This window comes from Copidosoma floridanum, unplaced genomic scaffold (genome assembly GCF_036245765.1).
Source record: "Copidosoma floridanum isolate Cflo_tuat_1 unplaced genomic scaffold, Cflo_Japanese_pri ptg000002l, whole genome shotgun sequence".
NCBI classification, from domain to species: Eukaryota; Metazoa; Arthropoda; class Insecta; order Hymenoptera; family Encyrtidae; genus Copidosoma; species Copidosoma floridanum.
The window spans coordinates 1,770,110-1,778,833 of NW_028321879.1; positions in this window are offsets into that span (position 1 = coordinate 1,770,110).

Consider the following 8,724-nt stretch of genomic DNA (forward strand, 5'->3'; position numbering starts at 1 on the left):
AGTCCTCATAGTATCTAGTATTGGAAGATCTCTTTATCTTTATAATGACTGATCACGTCCATAATCACTCTTATTTTTGTTTCGTGACTCAACGCTTCGAGCTCATTCTCTCCTGTTATACTCGCTCTGAAAGAAAACTTTAAGTCCGCTACTGAAACTGTCATATTTATGTGTATGTGTCTGAGAGGTTGAGAAAACACAAAAACAAAAACGAATGGGACGATAAAGTGTACTTGGTCAGCTGGTGCACGTATTACATGTATACTATGTACGGGGCAAAGTTACGCGCAGCAAGTAGCTTGAAATACTCCGCAAGCTACTGTAGAAATTATTTCGAACGTATTTTCAAAATATTCATATACCAGTATGCTGCTATAAATGTAAACATCTGGCTTTTATCACTTCCCCCTATAACCTTTCTAGTACATACACAGTATACCTACGACTTGCTTACCCGTTTCTTTATAAAGCCGCGTTTAATAATAGAGATACATTTTTTCACTACGACGCGTACAATACTATACCTAAGCTAGGGATAACGGCAGAAAATATGCCAATGTATTTATGTATTATGCAAATGATCAAATTGTTCCATATATCAAGTATTAAATAACAAGAAATGTACGTATGCGTATGACTCAATTAAAAAGAACAAGCAAAAACACTGTGGCCAGACTAGGTCAAAAACTTTTGCAATCGCGTGACGTATAACTTACTTTTTTTAAACAAGCTACCGTCACAAAACTTGCACTACGCGTGCAATCTCCAAACACCTTTATAAAGTACTTATAACATCGATTTGTATTACTACACCCAAGAATAAAAATAATCAACAATTTTAAGATTTTTTTACTGCGTCTATCCATTAGAAAAATTCGACAGCAACTTGTACCTAAAGCAAAATACAAGATATCAGCAGGCTTAAACATCAATTACAGTATAATTATTGCATCACGACTGTGCTTGTGTCAATCAAAAGTAATGATGTTCGGCTCTGATTGGTCGTTTGAGCCCCAAACCTGATGTGTCCTTTTTAAATGCAAGTGTATAAAAACTCCTTGTGCATACCAATACTTACCTTAATTATAAACGTTGAAGAGTGAGCGCTATTGTGCTTTTTAAGCGAAAATACGACTTAATTTAGTTATCAAGGTGTGGGTCAGAAGTGTGGATTCCAAGTAAATGCAAGATATAGTTCAGTGACTAAGCTGTGTAAGAAATGCTCGAGTAAATCAGGCCACTGTAGACTTACGTAAAAAGTGAATCAAAAGAAAAAAAAAAGAAAGAAAAAGAACCATTAACTTGAGTTCCGACGCTAAAAACAGCAACCGCTAATTATCACTATCACCGCGAATACTCTTGCGTAGGATTAGAATTATCATTGCAATTAACCTTGTTAGATCTTGCGACTGCGTGCGCGCAAGCAGTGGCTAACTAACGATCATAGAAGTTAGTTGAGTTAAGAAAAACTATATATTGTTGAAACAGTGTAATTGCAAACAAGTGTATTTTTGAAAATCGATTATTTTTCGCTTCATGTTCGCGTTAGTATGACCTGGACAGAAGCGCGCGACACTCGCAGCTCAGTGAGTTGCCAATAGCAATCAGAGAGGCCTGGAGGGGGCTCACACGGGCACGCACTATCGCAACAATACCTTTCTTGACGTTGAGAACTTACGAGATCCAGTTCGGTGTGTGTATGTGTGTGTTAGCCCTACTCCTGGCTCTCTCTCTTTAGTCGAGACGGCTAGAGCTCCTTCCGAGCGAACGTCTCGGTCTACTCTGGTTGGAAGCCAACCAGGACGGATTCCTTCTCACTTTGCACGAGTTCGCCAGAGGTAGCAAATTAATGTTGTTGTTTTAGCCAGTTGTCGGCTCAAGGGATCACCACGGCCACTCTTTCTCGCTTTGCCCAAGTTCACCAGCCTCGGTCCAGGCATAAGTATTTTCGTTAGATTATAATTAAAATCGGTGGGATCGAGTTTCATATCGACTCGTCGTCTTGAATTCAAACTAACGAGATCGTGTCTCCTACCGACTCGTCATCTTGATTCAAGCGAACTTTTCAACAATTCAAGTTGAATTGGTTAAGCTTCAGCTTCTTAAGCCTTGCTTGTTTAAATTCAAATGAGAATTGTGCTCGCGTCATGATTTTCCTCGCGGCTAGCGACATTCTTCTAGTGCGATTGTATATATGTTTATATTGATGAATAAATCACGAACTTTCATTTGTTATAATTGTGAAGTAGGTCATCTTTATTTCAATATGGCCTTTTTCACTACTATTAGTTGATTCGCGACTCGACTAAAAAATTAATATAAAGTATTTGCCCAAGTAATTCGAGGCTCGCTAAAGGCATCCTTCTTTAGCCAAGCAAATTACAGCAAAATTTTCACTTCACTAAATTAATTTAATTATCAAACAAGAAATAACTTTGTTGTTGATTTAGTTTAGATAAAAACATAATTTTAGTTTTAGTAAATATATTAAATATCGAGCAAAAATAAACAGATAACGTATGACAAAGATCTTTACAAGGACGTGAGATAAAAGGATAAAAAACACAGTACTACTGCATTACATAACATATAAATTCAAACAGTAGATCAACGCCAGCTCGACATATAACACACTTATACCACTCGATACACACCATTCGGTGAAACCTAACACCATAACGCAAAGTTATCACGTTATTAGTTTGTAAAATGAATTTACAAGTTCCGCCTTTAACTTAAAGGTTCAGAAGTAATAAACTAGCATTCCTCGTAGGAAACTAAGCTTTTTGTTTTACCTATGCTTTCATTAGTATTTTCTCTCCTACATTTAAAATTTCTTCATACTGAATTATACACTTAAGGATATTAACAAGATAGCTAATGTATCTACAAGGGTGCAGTTACTACACCAACACCGTAGGGCAAGAGAAGCCCAAAGATCACTAGAATTTTTCAAATTATCATGTAAAGTAGCCCTTAACAATTTAATATAAAAGCTTTACTTATCAATCGAGCTGCCCCTACACATACCCATGTATAGTGGCCAAAATACACTACTCAGAGATTTCTTGCAAGACATTGAAAACTGTAGGTCCATCACCTTAAATGCGCAAGAACTTATATTTTTAATAACAGTCATTTCAAGGCTAAAGGGTAGAGCAAAAAGTTGTCTAGACGGATTAACATCAAATACATTAGACAATCTTATGAACCAGCCCAAAGCACACTTTTTTCTCTAAAACTTATGCTCAATACATCACTGACAATAAAAATTATCAGATGAAACAGAGGAAACTGATCGTGATTGTCACGAGAGAATCTCTCACCTCATTTATCAAGGCACTAGAGCAGCAGAAGTAGAAGCCGCTTTCAAGAATATTTCTGAACATCAACTGCCTGATTCGAAATTATATCTAGAAATGGTTGGCTGTGAAGCATTTATGCAAGGCCTATCTGATCGGTTTAAGGCTACCATGATGTCAAACGCACCAAAAACTTTTGCTAGCGCTTTACGGGAAGCTTTAGAAGCTGAAGAAGTTGGAAAATAGTATATCCCAAAACTTATTTTATCATGTACAATTAAAATTCACAAAAATACCTTGCTTACCAGTTACACCCTGCAGCAAGGTAAAATGTATTAGTACACCAACAAAGCAGACAAAAACATTTTTTATATTTTCAGCCCAATAAAAACAATACACAAAAGGTTGCATATTATGATCCCAGCATGTACAATCGCGATAATACATCTTATTATTACAATACTAATGACACAAGAACTTTTTTTACTACGTTTAATTCTGACGGCGAAACAGTATAACACACAGTTTCCTAACATCAAAATAATGATTCTACTGATCAATCAGTAAAATTTTTACAAAAATTGAATAAAACGCAATCTTATTAACCTTTAAAACGACACGTGAAAAAACCATCAAAATTACGGCCCCACACAACCAATGCAACACCAAAATCAATTATTAGCCTATTTAAATTGCCCCTTTCACAAAACCTTACTGCAGTGTCTACTTAGCCATTCGTCCACTTCTCCAATGGAAAATTTCCCCTGTATTTGCAATAACGGTCAGTCACCACAAGAATCACGAAACAACACTAGCTTTCGCTCAAAGTCAAATTCTTTAAATAATCAACAAAATTTCAGACCAAAATCTCCTAAACTAAGCCATTCTTTAAACGGCAACGACGCTCGTCGTTTAGATACAGCGGCAAGCAAGGACCTGAATCAGCGTCTACTGATGAACCAATTTGTGCAATCGCCCGGGTGTCCGTCACAAGAAACATTGGCATTTCGCTGACAGTAAGACTGAAAATTTCATAACTAAATAAAAGCGAAGAGACATTTATCATAGATACAGGAGCTAACGCCATTGCCATAAAAAATCTTCATTACTATCGAATGTTATTATAAATACTGATACAAAAATTGCTCTTAATGGATTAACCTCTCAAAATATCATAACATTAGGAATAGTAACGTTAAAAATATTTAGTAAAAACCACGTTTTTTTACGTCTTTTTACAAAAAACGCCATTCATGAGACATGAATATTAGGAAATTTATTTTTTACTGAAAAACAAGCCAAGCTTTTTTATGACATAAGAGCCTTGATATTTAAAAGAATACCTATAAGTCCTATTTCATTTATTGAATGAATTGCTCAATACAGATACAATAAGAACAGAGTATATAAGTAAAAAAGAAAATTTTCTAAAAATTACAAATGATTTTAGCACGAATGAAGAAAACTCCATGACAACTTCTCAAGGCCTACAGAAGGATTTTTTGGTCAAAATGGTGTTCATAAAATACCAGCCAGAATAAGAGTTCCAATAGAAATTTCTGCAACGTAAGCTAACAGCCACGAACAAGTATACTTAGGCTTGATAAAAACTACTCCTGGTATATCTATAGGCGAGGCAACGGTAACAAACGATAGAACTTGCTGTTTTACGATGGCTGTAAGCACTAGAAAAGAGCTAGTATAAATCGAAACCCCTTCTCAAAATCTTGTTTCTTTTGATTTAGATGACTTGGACAATTTTCTCGATTCAGATTTTAGTGATAATATCTCGAACTTCACAACAGAAGAAAGAATTAAATATATTACAAAAATACTTGGTCAACATCATTACAATAAGACAAGTTATAATTAACTTTGCCAAGTAGTAAAAGAGTATTTATATATGTTTTAAGTGAAAGGCCGTATGAACAACATAATATACCGACAACTGGCTAATGAATCTGTTTTTACTAAGCAATATATTTTTCCCTCCTGCTCTACAGAAGGAAGTTAGAGATCAGATCGATAAACTATTACAAGAAAGAACCTTTAGGGACTCTTCTAGTTCTTACAATAGCCCACTGTGGATCGTCTTCAAGCCTAGATACAACGGAGAAAAGAGACATCGTCTCGTAATGGATGAACATAAGAGATAGTTTTAGCATCTAATTTTCTGTAATCTATCTCTTATGTTCATCCATTGCCTAATGTTAAAGAGATATAAGAAAAAATAGGTGGGTCAAAACTTTTTTTTTAGTATTCGATCTAGCTAACAGATTTCATAAAATTGAAGTATCTCCAGAAGATCGTGACAAAAAAGCTTTTAGTACTCCATAAGGACATTACGAGTACACAGGTATGCTATTTAGATTATGCAATGCACCAGCTTATTTCAAAAACTCATGAATTTCATACCATTGGAATAACAAGGCACGGAACAATTTATATTTTTAAATAAAATTATAATACGTGCCAAAACTTTAGAAGAATGTGAAAAAAAGTAAGAAATTGTTTAATAGACTAACAGATGCTGAATTTAAATTACAGCTAGATAAATGTGAGTTTTTTACCTCCGAAGTAACATATTTAAGACAGAAAGTAGGTGGTTATGGAGTAAAGCCCTATTCTAAAAACCTTGAAGCAGTTGAAAATTTTTCAATATTAACAAGTTGCACGAAAATTTAAGACTTTTTAAGACTCACAGTATAATATCGACTATTTATTAAGAATTATGCTTAAATCGTGTTACTCCACTACTGAAAAATAGTGTTTCACAATAATAGCCGCCGTACAACATTTTCGACACTATTAACACGGACGAAAATTTACAGTTTATAGAGATAACAAATCTTTGACACAGATCGAATCAATAAAAGACCCCATGAGTTGACTAAATCAATGGAGAACGAAAGTTCGCGGGTAAAACTACACCTTTAAGTAAAAACCTGAACGTTTAAATTGAAATACTTCTGCTTTCTTGCTTAATCCCACAGATTTTTATAAAATAAATATCATTTAACTGATTTCTAAAACTAAAATTTGTTTACACCAGTGGAATGTAAGCAATGTCCAATATTATTTGGCAATAGATATACTAATTAATAATCTATATTTATAAAAGCTAATATAAATAACCAAAAAAAATTTCAGAAATTTTTTCTTATGCAAGCTTGTTTATGCTACTCATTGGAACTGTATTATTTTATTGTATTTCATACAACGTATAATCATAAATCAAATCTCACTTACGTGCAAGACTATCAACGGAAGACTTCACATATTAAAGATGTCTTCCTAGGTACTTATTATCAACAACGCTTAGTCCAAAACGAGTGTGGTGTAAAATTATGACGAAGATCTACAGTGGAAGCAATGTATAATAGTTCGAAAAAAGCATGTTTTTTGACTTACAAAACAAGAAGGACAATAACCCTCACAGTGTTAAATCACAACTTTATGTAGCAATTACAACGATACAATAAAAGCATGATATTAATACTGCAGTATCTTTTCTCTTTTCATTTTAATAAAGCGTTAAGGATCCCTCAGTAATGTCGTTTTAAACATCAACGCCATTAGGATACTTCAAAAAATGCAAAGTCTCCACACGTACTGCATAACACTACCAATTAAAACTAAAATTAAGAAGTAAAGCAAACAGTAACTCCCTAATGGTTTAAGATTACAGACAATTAACATGCCCAGTGATCAATCCATCACCAATTCGCTTCAAATAAAAGGTGTATTACGATATCGTCAAGTGCGAACATCATTTCTACCGAATGAAGCAAAAATCGTGGCCATTCAGTCACTAATTTAAACTTGCAAACCATTCTACACTGACTACTGTAGCATATCATCATCTAAAATAAATTCAGCAGGGAAGATTTGCAACAGGAAAACCTAAAAAAATGAGATTCGATAAAATTATAAATTTTATTGATTCATATGTAAATATAGTTTTTGTGTCTTCTCTGTTGATTTAATTTTTTTTTTAACTGTTACTATAAAAAAAAAAAAAAATAAAAAAAAAAATAAGAAGAATTTAAGTACTTGTCATGAGTTCAACTGTTTTCGCTCCTATGATTACCGCAGACGGCAATCAGCTAAGTATTGATATGTGACATCCCATGTCATATACTTAATATTTATTATTTTAAAACATGTTGCTCCGTTCCAAAATCATGAAAAGCGAGTGCTCAGCGATATTCAAACATCGAGCTGTATACTTGCTTCTGTAATCGCATAACTATGTGAGATCACAAGTATATTGTAATTAATTTCCCATTTAAAATATTCAAATAATCCACCAAATCAAAGCTATCGTGAATTTGGATCAGCGCGCCATTAAGAAATGTAAAAGCGCCTTAATACTCAAATTTATGATATGGAGATATACTTTACACTAGAGCTAGCAACTATTCTACCAGCACTTTGACTAGGGAGCTCTGCTCTTCAAAGCGCTATTGTATTTTTATGATATAGCAATAAATGGCAAAATAACATATATATATTTGATTACTCCTTTTTTTATTACACCTCTCATATTATATATTAAGCTGGCTAAATGTGCGACGAAAAGGCTATTGTAGTCTCCTAGTTTTCCTTGTCTACCTGTGACTTATCTCTTGTGTTACTCGGGTAAAGAGCGGATATCCAGAGAAGTGCTAACCAGAGCTATCCTCTTAGTAAGGTAGCCAGTGAACCAGAAAATCATCAGCAGTGCAAACTGGAGCGATCCCGGGGCATTGACGAATTTTCATACCCAAAAATCGAATGAAAGAGGTAACAAATTTTTACATTCCAATATCAATAACCCCGGGACGATGTGTATTACGAGTCAGAGGCATTGTAAATCTGATTACATTCCTACACACTCCCACTGAGGCCCCTTGTAATACGTGTCAGAGGCACTACGAACCCGGCGTTGTACCTATGAGTCCTTATTATCTCCGATCCTTCTTAAAGTGGATCCTTCAAAAACTAACACACATAAATGTAAGAGGTCACGTAGAATAACTCTATTGTAAAAGTATACATTAAATTGACAATTGAAATATCTATACATAATCAAGACCCTTACAACGTATTACTTACTTCTTTTTAAACAAAGCTACCGTCAAAAAACTCCAACTACGCGTGCAATTTCCAAACAATATTATCAAGCACTCATCTTACAACATCAATTTGCATTACTGCACCCAAGAATGAAAACAATCAATAATTTTAACATTTTTTACTGCATATATTCATAAGAATTATCGTACACAATTTTGATAGCAACTTGTACCTAATGTGAAATGCAAGAGAGCATTAGTTTTAACCATTATTTACTATATAATTATTGCTCCACAACTGTGCTTGTGTCTATAGAGAGTAATTAGATTAAGCTCTGATTGGACGTTCAGATACCTAATCTAAC